The following is a 16654-nucleotide window of genomic DNA, read 5'->3' on the forward strand; positions in this document are numbered from 1 at the left end:
CCTAAGTCTAGGGTTTAGGTGCCTGAATCCCAGTATTAGGCTCCATTACAATCCTACTGTCAAATGCTAGCAGGTAGGCAGGGCTTCCAGCCAGGCCCTCGGGGTACATCTACACTGCATTTACAAACCCATGGCTGGCCCATGCCAGCTGACTCGGACTCATGGGACTTGGGCTATAGGGCTTTTAATTGCAATGTAGACATTTGGGCTTGGACTCCAGCCCAAGCCTGAACATCTACACTGCAGTTAAACTGCCCCTTAGCCCGAGCCTCATGAGCCTGACTCTACTGGCCTGGGCCAGCCACGGGTGTTTAATTGGGGTGCAGATGTACCCCTAGTGGCATAAACTCCCAAGGTAAGATCTGCAGCTAGTATAATCAGGGAAGCTCCTTTGAAATCAGTGGGGCTATGCAAATTTAAATCCAGCTGAAGGTTCAACTCCCTGTTTTTAGCATGAGACACAGAACTTAAGTCTACCTTAAAAGACCTCCAAAAGCTCGAGGATGAAAACAAAGATTTACAACTTTGCTCCTCTGGCACAATGGAACTCCCTACAATAAGAGTAAATCTTATCTGTGCAGGAACCTGCTTTCTCAAGGGCTGGTCTGAGACTATGGAATGAACTCCTCCAGATCATAAGAATGGCCATACTGGGTCAGACCAAAGGTCCACCAAGCCCAGTATTCTGTCCTCTGAAAGTGGCCAATGGCAGGTGCCCCAAAGGGAATGAACAGACAGGTTATCATCAAGTGATCCATGCCCTGTAACCCAAACAGAAGCTAGGGATACCATTCCTGGCTAATAGCCATTGATGGACCTATCTGTCACGAATCTGTCTATCTTCCTTTTGAACCCCTTTATAGTACTGGCCTTCACAAAACCCTCTGGCAAGGAGGCTGACAGTGCGTTGCACGAAAAAAAATACTCTCTTGTGTTTGTTTTAAACTTGCTACCTATTAATTTTATTTGGTGGCTCCTTGTTCTTGTATTATGAGGAGTAAATAACGCTTCCTTATTTACTTTCTCTATACCACTCATGATTTTATAGACCTCTATCATATCTCCCCTTAGTCGCCTCTTTTCCAAGCTGAAAAGTCCCAGTCTCATTAATCTCTCTTCATATGGAGGCCGTTCTATACCCCTAATCATTTTTGTTGCCCTTTTCTGAACCTTTTCCAATTCCAAAATATATTTTTTGATATGGGGCAACCACATCTGCACACAGTATTCAAGATGTGGGTGTACCATGGATTTATATAGAGGCAATATGATATTTTGTCTTATTATCTATCCCTTTCTTGATGATTCCCAACATTCTGTTTGCTTTTTTGACTGCCACTGCACCCTGAGTGGATGATTTCAGAGAACTATCCACAAGGACTCCGAGATCTCTTTCTTGAGTGGTAACAGCTCATTTAGACTCCATCATTGTATATGTATAGTTAGGATTATGTTTTCCAATGTGCATTACTTTGCATTTATCAACATTAAATTTCAACTGCTATTTTGTTGCATAGTCACCCAGTTTTGTGAGACCCTTTTGTAGCTCTTCGCAGTGTGCCTGGGACTTAACTATCTTGAGTAGTTTTGTATCATCTGCAAATTTTGCCACTTCACTGGTTACCCCTTTTCCCAGATCGTTTATGAATGTTAAATAGGACTGGGCCCAGTACAGATCCCTGAGGGACACCACTATTTACCTCTCTCCATTCTGAAAAATGACCATTTATTCCCTATCTTTTAACCATTTACCAATCCATGAGAGCACCTTCCCTCTTATCCCATGACTGCTTATTTTGCTTAAGAGCCTTTGGTGAGGGACCTTATCAAAGGCCTTCTGAAAACCTAAATACAATATATCCACTGGATCTCCTTTGTCCGCATGCTTATTGACCCCCTCAAAGAATTCTAGCAGATTGGTGAGGAAACAAAGGACCATCACAAACCACAGAAACTAAGGACCATCACAAACCTCATCAACTTCTGCTCCAAGTGCAATGTGCATCTCATCAACATAAATACATAGCAACATTGTGTGCATGTATATAGCACTCTATCAAAACAAAACACTCCATTGCATGCATTTCTGTTCCCAGGGAGAGGATGAGAGAACAAAACCGTAGCAGTTGTTAGTTATATTGCTTAATGCATAGCTGGAAAATGTTAAGATACTATGGTGATAAGTGCAGTATAAGAATCTATACAGACTAGATTGAACTGGGTATCTTTGGAGCGAAAGCACTGAGTCTCTTCCATAGCTTGAGCTAAAAAGGCAGCTTCTGTTGCTGGGGCTGTGACAGACTCAGATTGTCATATTCTCTGTGGATCAGGCACAGAGAGGGACATGTAACACATCAACCAGTGGGTTATATAGATACAAATTGATTCCCCCTCTTCTTTGAGGTAAACTGATTTATGCAAGGGTTAAACTGATTTGAGTGTTTCTATATTAGGGGATTGCATCAGTTTAACTAGTTTGATTTAGTTAAAACACTGCAACTTTTTTAGGTTAGACAAGATCTCTGATACAGGGACTGTCACTGTTCTGTGTTTGTACAGAGCCTAGCACACTGGAGCACCACTGCAATATTGATAATAAATATGAAGATGGAGGGACCCATTCTCTTGTCACTTATCGCTACGTAAATCAGGAGTAATGCCATTGAAATCAGTGGACTGGTCTAAATGAGAAAAGAATCAAGCACATGGGTTTGCCGTAATCTTTCTCTGAAAGAAAATGTCCATGTCAGGATGACTCTTCAGAAAGAGAAGAGAAATGTATTTTCCCTTAGTTTTTGACTTCTCTTGATTTCCAGGGTTGCCTTTATGTTGCTTACCCCACTACAAATCTGTTTGGTTTCTTCTCTAGACATATTTCCTATACGTTTCAAAATGTCAGCTCTGTTTTACTTTTTAAACATGCTTAAACACTTGGGATTTGGAAAAAGGACAGCGCAAGCCGGTGGAACAGAAGAATGGCCACTGCTCACACTGGGAGCATAGAAGTGATGATATTGTACAGTTTGGGGAATGGTGATGGTATTCGTACAGTCACGCTGAATTCTGGAAAATAGTGTCACGAAAAACTTTAAAAAAAATACACATTTTCACAAAAATTCTGATATCCACAGAGGAGTAGTGATTTTCACATCCCCATGACAGTCTGATTTGTTACAGTCCCCATCCCCCCATACCTAAAAGGGTAGGCAGGAGCAATAATGGGACCCAGGAAAGTAGTTGTGGGTCTTGCTGTGGAAAACCACATGAATGTAGATAGGAAAGCTCACTGTCTGTTCCTTCAAAAAATGGGATGAGGAAGTTTGGCAGCTGGCTGTCCTTGAAGGGAGGGGGAGTAGTTCACAGGACTTTCCAGAAGCTAAAGGATGCAGAGGGGGAGGGAACTCTTAGGCTTGTTAGGAAGAATTGAAGAGGGATTTTGATTGGTTAATACAGTAGTGTAAGCCTGTGGGACTCACCCCTTCAGCGCCTCCTGCTGGTCATCTCGGGAATTAGGCCAGTGATCTGCCTTACTGCTGACCCCATGTCCCTCCCAGGACCCCAGTGCCCCTTTCTCTGGGGTGCTGCCCTTCTGGCAGTATCCCCCAATCTCAGGTTCTCACCTCCCAGGGGAACCCCCAACCCCTATCCCCACCTCGCCTCAGTCTTGGCTACTGCCAGTCACCACTTAGCCCCCATTCACTGGGGCAGACTGTAGTGTATCAGCCACTCATCACAAGCAAGGGGGGTCTGGACCTGCTGCCTGTGCCTTGCCTTCCCGGGTGCATCCCAAGTGCCCCGTTGGCCTTACCCTAGGCCTGCAGCCTGGGGCTTTCCTAGGCTGGAGCTCCCTGGCTCCCTTGGCCTTCCCCCAGCCCTGCTCCACTCTCAGCACTAGGTTAAGCTCCCTGAAGCCAGACCCTTCTCTCGCTGAACGCAGCGAGAGACTGTTTGCTTGAGCTCCTGGCTCAAGCCTTTATTGGGCCAGCTGGGCCCTGATTGGGGCATGGTCCCAGCTGAGCCTGCTTCCCACTAAGCTTGGGCTGTTCTCCCAGCCCTCCAGCCCTCTCCCAGGGCTGGTTTTAACCCTGTCAGGACTGGAGCGGGTAGCCACCCCACTACAAGTAGATTAGTCAAATCTTAGTTCACCAAGGACCTGAGCCAAAGTCAATTGAAGTCAATGGGAGTTCTTCTATTGATTCCATTGGGCTTTGGATCAGATCCCAAAATGCTGGCTGCGTCCCTGGAAATTTGACTAAATTGCCTAAAATTTCTATGTAGAAAACTCTGTGCTTAATGCTGCAAAGTTTAAATGGGCCTTTCTTCTACGAACTCTGTGGCCTCCCATCTTTAGCCCATAAACTTCTTTGTGACACCCTGACTATCCAACTTAATTTCACGTTCCTCTGTTGCAGCTGGATAATGGAGGTGTCTCTGGATTCGTATTCAGGGTTCAGATATCCCTGTAATAGTCTCCTGAATACAAATATCACCTGAATACAAGTAATGGTAATGGGCTACTAGCCTCGCGCTAATGCGTAATCAAAGACGTGTGTTGCTTAGTGGGTTGCCTCTGAGATAGTCCAGGAAAAGCAGCAGCACCTGAGTACTGAGTCACTGCAATACACACAGAATCTACCAGCCTGGGGAATCGATCCCACCACGAGTGGTTCTAGAGCGGATCCTCCCCATAGGGCAACCATGAGGCTGCCAAAAAACTAACCCAATGTATCATCGTCCCACCCCCATCACAGGCATGATTTAAAGAAATCAGGTGAACCTTGGTTCAACCTTGTTCTTAGGTTCTAAGTGGTCGTTTCATTTAGGACATTTGACTAAAAGCCCTTTTCATGGAACCAACTCCTGTAGGAATGAAGCCAGCAATTAATGAAAGATGATAAAATAATAAAAGAAGTAATACATTAACTATATTATCCTTGCACATTTGGGCAGTCCGTTTCATTATATCCTCTTTATGGACATCCTCCAGCAACATTTGAAGAGCTACTTTATTGCTGTTCTGTGACTGTTTTGGTTTCCAAACATTAACAAGTTACTTAAATGCTAATGCTCTCCTTTGCTTTTCCATTTCCCACTGTTGGATTTGACGCAAATGCTCAGGGTTTTTGGTACCTTACATTTATACAACTTTTGTGGGTTTGCGAATACTGTACTAAACCTGATTTTGGAGCTTTGATTTTTATTCTTTCTGTTCCCATGCAAGGAACGAAAATAAGCTGTTGATTGGAAGAAATAATCTTTTCCTCATGCACATTCAGACCATACTGGGCCTGACCCTCAGCAGTAAATTGAAGTATATGGAGTACCACACTCCTCAGACTCTGAATGGAGCTATGTGATTTATATCGACAGAGGATTGGGCACATAGTGTCCAAACACCGAGATGGACATGCTGAGAAGCTGATTAGCCAGCCTTCACTTACTGACCACAGAACAATGGGCTGCTTCTCTTTTCCAGTCACAATAGATACAATGATTTCTGTGATGTTCTTAGGAAAGTTGCAGTAAAATCAATTTGATGTAGAAAAAACATTTGCTATAGACCGAGATCAGTGTATAGGCTTTTTCTTGGTGAACATGGCACTATGCAACTGTTGCTTTTTCAGAGTGAGTCAAACATGGCCTGTCTTTTTGGAACCTCACTGGCCAGTATACACAGGTCGCTAAACACCTTGCATATGATAATGACTTTCTCTCACAACTGACTTGGGCTGGAATCATGAGCTAGGGCATGATTCTGATCCAACACATATTTTACACTAGTATAATCCCATTTGGCCTGGTTCTTCTCTTACTTAAACCAGCGTTAATCAGGGGTAGCTGTATTGATGTTAGCTGGGGAAGCTGCTTTCCCCTTTAGGGAATTAGCATTTGTTGATTTTTTTTCTTAACAAAGAAATGTAGTTTGAGAGTAGAAATAATAAACCCTCATTAACTCCAAAAGCCACATCTCCACTTAAGAAACATAACCACATATTCCCATTAATGACAATGAGAATAAATACACAAACAAAATTGTTCCCTGACATGCAAAAAATGCTATACTCATTACATAATGAAAACTTAGCCCTGTCTTCTATTCAAGAAAGCAGTGAATTGCAAGCCTTTCTAAGGAGAAGCATCTGCATTATAGGGACAGGGCATGACTTACCTCTGTATTACTTCAGTTTTATGCCAGCATAAATCTATTCATCACTATTCTGCTTCAGGTTTACACCATAATCAGACCCATAATACATAAAAGGCTCTTAATTTATTCTTAAGTATCAGAGGGGTAGCCGTGTTAGTCTGGATCTGTAAAAGCAGCAAAGAGTCCTGTGGCATCTTATAGACTAACAGACATATTGGAGCATGAGCTTTCATGGGTGAATACCCACTTCGTTGGATACAACATCCTACGAAGTGGGTATTCATCCACGAAAGCTCATGCTCCAATGGTCTATAAGGTGCCACAGGACTCTTTGCTGCTTTTAGAAAAATATTCTGAAGATTCACATTTCTCTTTGTCATTCATGGTTTTACTGTATGTAATGCATGCTAAAGATTGAGAGTTTTACCCCTACTTTATACTTTATACTTTATAATTGCACAAGGTGCAAAGCAGAGGAGCATATTTCCAATAGCCAAAGTCATGCACATTTCACATACATGGCAGTCCCAGTTATTGCATATTTGCAAATAAGAAACATTCGGACTAAGGTCCTGATTCAGATTTCACACAGATCAGGAGCAGCTCTGCTGAAGTCAATGAAGTTAGATCCGATTCTGATCTCACTCCTGAATATAAAGAAAACAACAGGTAGAAGTGGCTTTTCATGGAGGGAGGACCTGAGGTGCAGGCTGAGCTGGCCTGAGAGAAGAACCATAGAAATAGCCATGCCTGAAGAGAGGGCTTGAGATGAGCTGTGTAAGTTTTCTGACTGTTTTTTTCTTTGTTAACATATCCAGTCTCAGGAAGATGATGAGTATCGACTTCCTAGTTTGTGGATTGTGATTGTAGAGCAAGTCAAGAAAGACGCCTCCTCATGTGTAGTCTATACATGCAGTCTCCAAATGCTCTTTATGCAGTTAGACTGGGTGAAAATGGCCAGGCTTTTATTTTGTCCACCTCCCTTTGTCCCCTTTCACTCCAAAAACAGCTGTTCTCCCACTCCAGACAGAGAGTTTAAATCCTCAACCACAAAGTGAAAAGACTTTGCCAGATTGGAAGAGAAATGTCAATTAATTGTCAATTGAATCATTGATTAATTGGCACAATGTTAATCTCTAAATCAGCAGTAATAAATTATTCCATTTTTAATTTCGACCTGAAGAGTGTTTAAAACACTCCATATTGCTGCTGGTGCTGTTGTAAAATGACTGATGAGACTGTATTTTTACTATAATCTTTGTTGCTCCTAAAAATTTCTGAATAATTGATAGTCATAGTAGTGACTCAAAGCCAAGAAAGAGTGTTGCTACTGCTATCTAGGGGGGACCACATTTGATGGGAACCTTGGGGTATTGCCCTGATAATGCCAGACACTAGAGCCTAATTCTAGTTCTTCTTCTTAGGACTTTATTATTATTTGTACTTCAGAAGCTCCTAGGAGCCTCCATTGTGCTAGGCACTATAGAAACACAGAACAAAAAGATGGTCCCTGCCCCAAAGAACTTAGTCTGCTCTACATTAAAAAGTTAGGACGACCCAGCTATGTTGATCAGGGATGTGAAAAATCCACATCCCTGAGTTAAGCCAATCTAATGCCCAGTGTAGACAGCGCCAGGTCAATGGAAGAATTCTTCCATCTATCTAGCTATGTCCTCTTGGGGAGATGGATTATCTACGCCAACAGGACAACCCCTCCTGTCAGCATAGGTAATGTCTACATTGAAATGCTACTAGTGCAGCTGCGCCGCTGTAGCATTTCAGGTGTAGACCAGCCCTAAGTATGAGACAAGAGGCAACAAGTGGATACAGACAGACAGAGACGGGATCACAACAATACAATGAGACAGTATTGAGCAGCATGATAGGCTGAGGTCTCAATATGCCAGCTGCCTATCCATTGTCAAGGGGTTTTTTTAGGGATCAGGGGAAATGAGCAATTTATTTGTTTTTATGCCGATCTACTGGGCCAGATCCTTGATCCTTCTATAGCTATTTTGTATCTCAACAGCCTTGCAATGCAACTGGAAAGCCATCGTAAATGGCTAGCTAGGGATTCCCCTTGTGTAGGGGTGTATTTCTCGGAGTAAGGGGTGTAGCCAGACTTCTCCTGCACTCTGGTGATCCCTGGCTGCCAGAATGTCCTTTTAGGGCCATTAGCAGAGTGGGGGTTAACTTAGAGTAGCCCAATAGCTCCATGATTGGGATGGGAAGTTTAAATGAGGCTTAAAACTTCCTTTGCTCCCTCTTCCGGTACCATGCTGTGCATAGCTTGGTCTGATCAGAGGCTCCAGCCAAATTGCCCTAATATCGCATTAAAATAATGAATAGCTTTCTTATTCATGAAGAAATATGCAGAAAAGATGCAGCACAATTCTTACTTTTCTGACAAAGAAGCAAAACACATAGGAAAGGCCCAGCTCTGTTTTCTTTTTAGTCAGCAGGAGTTCTGAACTTCTTATGGCAGCCAAAATATCAGCCAAAATATCAGCTTTCTGTTCCAATTATGTGAGTTATTCAAAACTCTTGAGATGCTCAAGTGTCTGCTTCATATTGTAAAAAAATTGACTTAAAATCCCATTGGGGTTGTATTTTTATTAAAAAACGTCTATACCTTTTTTTCAGTGCTGGGTCAGGTAACTATGCTGCACATGAAAGAAGCACAGGATTCCAGATGTGAGCTTGTCATTGCTTTAACACTCATTAAGTTGGTCTCCAATGTCTAAACTTTTGGGAACTAAGATCTGGGCATGGGATTAAAAAAATGTAAGATAGCTACCAAAGGGCAAATTCTTCCTCTTAGCTTCGGTGCTTTCTTGGATCAGGACCAGTGTGCTCAGTACTGTGCAGGATTGAGCCTACAGTTTACGTGTGCAGTAGAACCCCGCTTTTACAAACTAACTGGGGACTGAGGAGTTCCTAAAACCAAAAAGTTCTTAACATTAAACATCTCAAAATTATGGTAGGTGCTGTGCATATGTTGCAGTCTGGTGCACCACATCACTTTCTTCCTGTCCTTCAATCGGCTGCCAATTGATTTCCAGTGTACCAAAGGCATTGGAACATGCTGGGATGTTGACTTGTTCTTCGACATCACTTTCATTGGGGTTTTTTTTTTGTCTGTTGATGGAAAAATGGTTTTTATAACCGGTCATTCATAAAACTGAGGTTCTACTCTACCAAATCTGATAGGCAATGGAAAGAGGGCAGCAGTAGAGGAAAGGGGTAGTTTAAGGGGAGGACATTTGAGGGAGGGGGTCTTGGACAAGCTTCCATCCCAAGGTCCAGGAGACAAGTTTATAGTTCAGCCAGTGAAGAGCTGAATCACTCTGGCAAAGCTATAAATTAGTGGCTTTTTTCTGGCCAAAGGACTTTCTCTTTTGGCTTCCACTGTATCACTTGTCCTGCAAAAAACACATTGTGCAGCCCATTCCTGCTCAAAAATAAATGATACAAAATCAATTACATGCTGTGATATTTGCCATAGAAAACATTTTATGACAAATTAATTTGAAGAAAAAATATTATATGGCAAACATTGCAGTGTAAATAGAAAGAGAGATGACTAACACTTACTAAATCAGACATTTCCACACTATTAAACTCTAAATTAGCCCATGTCTAAGATTTTGGACTAATCTACAAGAGAGTCAGTTTTCAGCTCTCAGACTTCAGGAACTTTTGTGTTAGATCTGAAAAAAGTTTAGATTCACCGGTAAAGTTTCCAAAAGGGATTCTGTAAAATTGATTTGAACATTTTCAGCAAGTGCATTCAGGACTCAGTAAGAGCTGGAAGTTTAGGGATTATACATACATTATTTATATATTATAAAGTGATTTAATTCCTGCTTTAAGTGCAAATGTCAATGCAACCTTAAGCACTGTTCTGCCTCCCTAGAATTTGTCATCAAACCCACTTGACATATGATTTTTAATTCCTTTGTAACCAGATCCATTGGTCACATTTGTTGATGGTACTACTAAAATAATCAGCAACTAAATAGCAAATGATATTGACATTCAGATAGTCATTGTCATGTTTCAGAGTCAGTAGTTCATACCTCTCAGAGCGCTTGTTTTAAGCTGTCTGAAAGCTTGGGAAGATACCACCACATCAGTTTTCATTCGTCATATTGTCAAGATTTAATCATAAGGGCTAGAAACATATTTTTTTTAAAAAATCAACAATAAATGTAATTTACAGAAAAGTACATATGACTAATAGTATCAATAAATAATAAAGTAGCACATAAATCATTTAAAAATATCCTATGCCTTTGATTTTGCTATAATATAGAAGTCAAGTTTGAAATTACCCAGTCAGGAATTTATGCATGAGAGGGAGCTGAATAAAAGGTTACACTCACCAAAGGAGGGGAAAAAATCTTAAGGGGTCCATTATGACATGCATATAACTTACAAACTAACAGATTTACTTGTAAATTCTCAGAAAATCAGCGAACTCAGAGAATAAGTGCTACAAATTTAGGGGAGGAGACACTATTATTCAGATATAAGAAAATAGTTGAACCCCAGCTTCATGTGTAAATCTCAATGCAACCTTCACTACGGAGCCACTTTGATGCCTCCATAATAAGCGTCTCATGAACCATATCTTCCTACTTTTTATAAAGGCTAAATACACAGAATAAATAATAGGACCGGTCCTGAAGTCCTTGTTCAGCCAAAACTCCCTCTAGTTTCAAACTGTTTACTCCTGAATAAGATGTTCCGGACTGAGCGCTTTAGGTATAAGCAATTGCACCCAAATGTTAAAGCAAAATGCCCTTTGGATGCTTGGAAGCTACATGTTTTGTCACTGAATCATATCCTGAAAGTGGCTGTGTATCCACAGCTCTTATGAATTGAGTTAGACTTAGGGTATGTCCTCACTGCAGATTTGCCTCAGTTATTCCTCCCAAGTCAGCCTAGCTCAAGGGAGAGCAGCCACACTGGGAAATAACATTCAAGATGCTCTGTCCACACCGGCACTGTGTTTACTGTACTGTGGCACTAAGACTTCTGGGGGCATATTCCCTGGTTCTTTGTGCTGGAGTAAGATCAGCCACTCTACACATTTCTTTCCCAGTGAATTGTGGGCGAACTTGTCCGTCCTATCTGGGCACACAGGGGGAACTATGAGAAGGCTTTGGCAGACTAGTGGCACTGCTGTGGAGCTATCTGCATCTACGGGGGATAATAATACTTCCACCTTTTCTCCCCACCCTCTGTTTTGTCCATCCAGGGCCAGTGAAAACTTCCACCTTGCGCCCCCGCCCACTCCGCTCCCCTGGGAGCATTGCTTATTATGAACTTTCAAAAATGAATACTGCATAATGTGGCATTGTTCCTGTATACTTCCTTCCTTCCTTCTTTCATATCAAAATCTACTACATTTTATTCTACCTTTAGAATATCCAATTATTGTTATTAATAACATTATAAAATTAGAATGGCGGATACTCTGTCATACAACAACAACTGACAATATCAATATGACAAATTTCAACAACCTACACACGTATATTCACACATGATAAACATATACACTCAGATACTTAACATACACAGACAATTGACACAAAGTATTAGCAAAATGATGCAGCAGCAATTGCCAGAGTCTTAGATCTGAAACAACTCAACAAAAATAGTTACCCTCAGTCGACAACCTCCAAAAACTAGTAAAGTTAACATTCTAAACAGCCTGTCAGAATGGGTAACAGCTGTGCGTGACGAGAAAAATGACGTCATTGCCATATGACGTCATTTGTACCATAGTGTCCGCAACGCAGAGCTGGCGTAGCCTATAGCTGTAATGTATGAGAGAAGAACGACAAGTTAAAATGCAAGTTCAGCGATGTTTCTCTTTTCTTTATTCATTAATTTTCCAGCAATAGTGTAAAAAAATTTTTTTGGGCACCGCTTTTTGGCGCCCCCAAATCTTAGCGCCCTACACGGCCACCTAGTTTGCCTAGTGGTTACACCAGCCCTGCATCCATCTCTTCAGGACAGGGACTGTTTCTTATTACATTATTTTACACAATTGGGCCTATCACAGGGCTTGCCTACCCTGTAGCACCCCTGCTGGCTGAGTGTGGCAGACATTTCCTGCCTCAGTTTCCTCCTCACCAGGGTTTTCTGTCTCTCCCAGGGATTCACATGACTCAGCTGGCTGGCTGGGTCACTGAGTTCAATCCCCTTTTGGAGTAACAAAATCCCAAACAAACCCCAAAGCACTTCTCCCCACTTGGGCTCCTCTTCCCAATCCCTTCTGGGTTATTTTCAGACTCTCTTGCTCTGAGACAGAGCCCCGACTTCCCTCACAGTCTCCTGCACACTGTCTCAGAGCCTGCCACAGAAGCCTTTCCACTCTCAAACTAGGTTCTCAGCCCTTTTAAAGAAATCACCCAGCTGATGAAGACCAGCTGTGGGAGTAGCTAATCCAGCACAAGTGTGGCTGAGCCTAACTACCATTAAAGGGCCAACAAACCCATGACACGCCTCCCTCCCTAGAACCAAACCCAGACTTAGGACAAGATCTATAGTCTATACTCCTTCCATGGGTTTCATCCACGTGGGAAGTTTCTCCTTCAAGTGTTCTCTCCAGACTTCCCACCCAGACTACTTTTTAGTCTAATTTTTCTCTTGCTGGGCGACCTGTGAGGCCCATTCTCCTGTTGCCAGCTTCTCTGGCCAACCTTTCGCCCCCTGCCATCCATGCTCCAGGTGTTTTCATCTGGTGTTCTATCTGACCCTTGGCTACACACCCAAGGTCAATGTACTGCCACATATCCATCCTTCTCCATATTTGTGGAGGCGACTGCTTCCCCATCTTTCCCCTCCCCTCCCTCCATGGACATTTTTGTTATAACATCAGCCCACTTTATCTCTGTGGTAGCAATTTTGTTCCTTAGTTCACTCTGGCCTGTTAGTGAGTAGATCAAGTGCAAAAGTATGAGGGCTTCTATCACTCCCACAACCTTAACTTCACAGGCAGCCTTAATGTTTGTGCTGCAGACCAGTTCCTCCTTTTCATTCTTGTTCCCGAGGGACCTGCTTTTCCCATTGCAGCATCTTGATTCCTTGTGAAAGCAGACCCTCTTCCTTACCCAAAACACACACCGGGTGTCCATATCCAGCGAGGCTGTGGTTTTTCCTGTGGTCTTTCCCCGGAGCAAGCCTTTATGTCCTGCCTTACCTAGGCGCAAGCATTGCCTATGTGTTCTACTTTCCCATGAGCATAACATACCCTTGGCTGGGCCTCCGGGCTCCTGGGTCCCAAATACCGTTTTTTCCCTCCAGCTTGATGGTTACTATACTGACAGTTTCCTTACACAGGATCTCCAGCATGGTTTGTTGCTGCTCCTCTACCCTGGCCAGTTGCCTCTGTAAATCCAGCTGCAGATCCTGCTGTTTTTGCTGGATCTCCTGAATTTTTCAGAGGATTACCAGGATCTATTCAGATGGTCCTGCTGCCTCTGGCAACTGGCCTGGGAACTCCAGTGACCTCCTCCACCCCCGGTTTCATGTCTCTCCCAGGGATTCGTGGCTCAGCTCTCCAGCTGCATCACTCTGAACTCAATCACCTTTTGGGGTAATACAGGTCCTAACAAAAGTACTTTGACTCCACTTGGGCTGCTCTTGGGCAGCCCACCTTTCAGGCTCAGTTCCCAATCCATTCTGGGTTATCTTTCAGTCTCTCTGGCTCTGGGACAGACCCCTGACTCCCAGACTCCTTGTCTGGAGTCAATCTCAGACCCTCTGGGCTACCTTTCAGTCTCTCTGGCTGTGGGATAGATCCCTGACTCCCAATTTCCTTCCCTGAAGTCCTCTCACAATCTCCTGCAGACCTTTGCTCAGACCCTTGCACAGAAGCCTACCTGCTCTCTGTGAAGCCACTTTTCAACTGAGTTTCTCAGTCTTTTAAAGAAATCATCCAGCTGATTATGAGCAGCGGGGGTAGGGGTGCAGGATAACTAATCTAGCGCAGGTGTGGTGGAGCCCAGCTACCCTTAAAGAGCTACCCAACCTGTGACAGGCCCTAGTCTCAGATGGGCCCTGTGGGCACTACCATGATATAAATAATATTAACAACTGAGATTTTCTCTCCCTATCCATTTTTTTTTACAAAAAATATTTCTCCTCCAACCACATCTCACATATTTTACAATTGCATATCCTAGTTTTCATCTTGTGTTCCAAAGAGTGCGTGGTGGGGATATCACTGATCATCTTCTGCACTGTACTATAATGATCTCTTCATCATATTTCATTATCAAATGCAAGGTTAAATACATTATATAGACATTTTAGGCGTGCGACTTGCAAGGTTAATGCAAGTACAGCAATAACTGCTCTTTGAATATAATTATGCTTTCTCTGTGTTCATGGCTATAATTTTTTTTCTATCCACCAGGACTATATAGGAAACTATTACTCTCCAATAGGCCTTGTTATTAGTTCTGGGGATTGAAATATACAACATCAATTTCCTGAAATCAAAATATAATCGACCAAATATGACATGTAAAGGGAAATTGTTACCAGATATATTTTCCATTTTATGATTGTAGCTAATTCATGCTTAGCAATGACACATTATTAGAATATAATGTACTCTGTGAAACTGTCCTGTAAAGCTATTGTTTTAGTCATAAGTCTGAAATTAAGTAAAATAAACAATATTTCAAGAATTCAAAAGTTGAAGATAACTATAATGTAGTTCCTCTTTGCTGTCTTGAAAGCTAGAGTGGTGCTGAACAGTATGTGACCAACAAATACGTTTCACAATAGGCAATGGGGCTGGAACGTTTTTGGTACCATGCAATGTTTTTTTTGCTTGTGTGGGTACCACCTGTTGATGACAGCAGCACCTAACAATGATTTCAGTTCAAGACAGAGTCAGGAAAAGAGAACAGACTGTACATGTGATAGGCACAGCTTCTAAAAAGAATTTCACCACAGCTAACACCAGCTAAGGACTAGCATTTAGCCAAGATCTAATTGTCTTTCCTGTACATTCAGCTAAACAAAAACTTGTAAGACTATCTGTCATGGTGTCACCTGGTGATTCCCAATGATGTTACACATGCTACATCATTGTTGGCAAAACATTTAAAAAGTGGAAGCAGTGGGAGTTTAATTAACTGTGTGAGAAATAATAAAAGATTACCTAGAACATCTAAACTAGTTATCTGTTAGTAGTAGTATTCACCAGTTGTATATGCAATAAGGCTCTTCTAGAGATAATCTACCATAGAAACAAATCTCATTTCAAATGGTTATTAATAAATTAATCAAATAACAAAATTCAAACCATTTGCAAGCTTAATCTTCCTTCCAGCCACCTGATGTGTTACATGTCTGTACTTTTTTTGTCTCTGTTCTGGGTTATAAGTTTCTTGGGACAGTGAGAGACAAATTCAGGTTTTCTGGTAGCTTTGGCTGCTTTGCACGGTTACATTTTTTCAAAGTAGCTGTGGTCCCAGTTTAACTGATAACAATATTGACTCCCTCTGTTGAATTGAGTGTCTAGTCGAAGTTGGGAGCTCTCGGGATGTTTCATTTAGGAGTAAAAATTGATGATGAAGTCTGATATTTTATTTGATGCAGTTTTGTTTATTTACAAGTAACGTACGAAGTCCTGCTTCTCTGAATGCAGGAAGAACCAAAAAGTAGGGGATAATTTCTTTGCTGACAGCCCCACGCCTCTCTAGTCAGCCCCAAATCTGGAAACTTCTTCTAGGCTTCTCCAGGATCACAGCTGCTTGGCTTTCTTCTTGCCTCTGAGTCTCACTCCATTGCCTATCCATCCTCACTCTCTCACTGTCTTACTCGCTCTCGCTCTCACATATGCCGTTACCCAAACAATACTCAGCAAAACCCCTCCACCCATTCAGTCTGAAACTCCAAGACTGGTTCACAACCTCCTTTTTCTTAGGTCAGGGGCTTGTGATTAATTTATTCTGACAGTTTTGTTAACTGAGGAATATGTTCACACTCAGTCTCAAAGAGATTTGTGATCCAGGCAGTCACCAGTATCTCTCAACATAACAATATGCTTTAGTCAAACACAAGTTATTGGGCTCAGTACAGGAGTATCTGGGTAAAATTCTGTGGCCTATGTTATGCAGAAGGTCAGATTATATGATCTAATGTTTCCTTTTTACCTAACATCTACAAATATGAATCTATAACTATGAGTTTATGGCTGCATTGTGCCACCACAGAAGGGCAAAGCAGCCAGAGTGTATTGCTTAATCTGGCCTTTCATGTCTGTCAGTTTAAAGTACTTTTTTTTCCAAAAAGACCTGGTCCTTCACCACTCAGATTAATGACAGTTTTTCTATTGACTTCAATTGGTGCAGCATCAGGTTGATAAATCTGAAAAATGAATGTAATAGAACTTGGCATATTATTACCCCAGAACAAGATTTAATTACCTTAATTAATTTATTCAGTTTTGGTTTTTAAAATATACCCCTCCAA

The sequence above is a fragment of the Mauremys reevesii genome, linkage group 2 (assembly GCF_016161935.1).
Source record: "Mauremys reevesii isolate NIE-2019 linkage group 2, ASM1616193v1, whole genome shotgun sequence".
NCBI lineage: Eukaryota > Metazoa > Chordata > Testudines > Geoemydidae > Mauremys > Mauremys reevesii.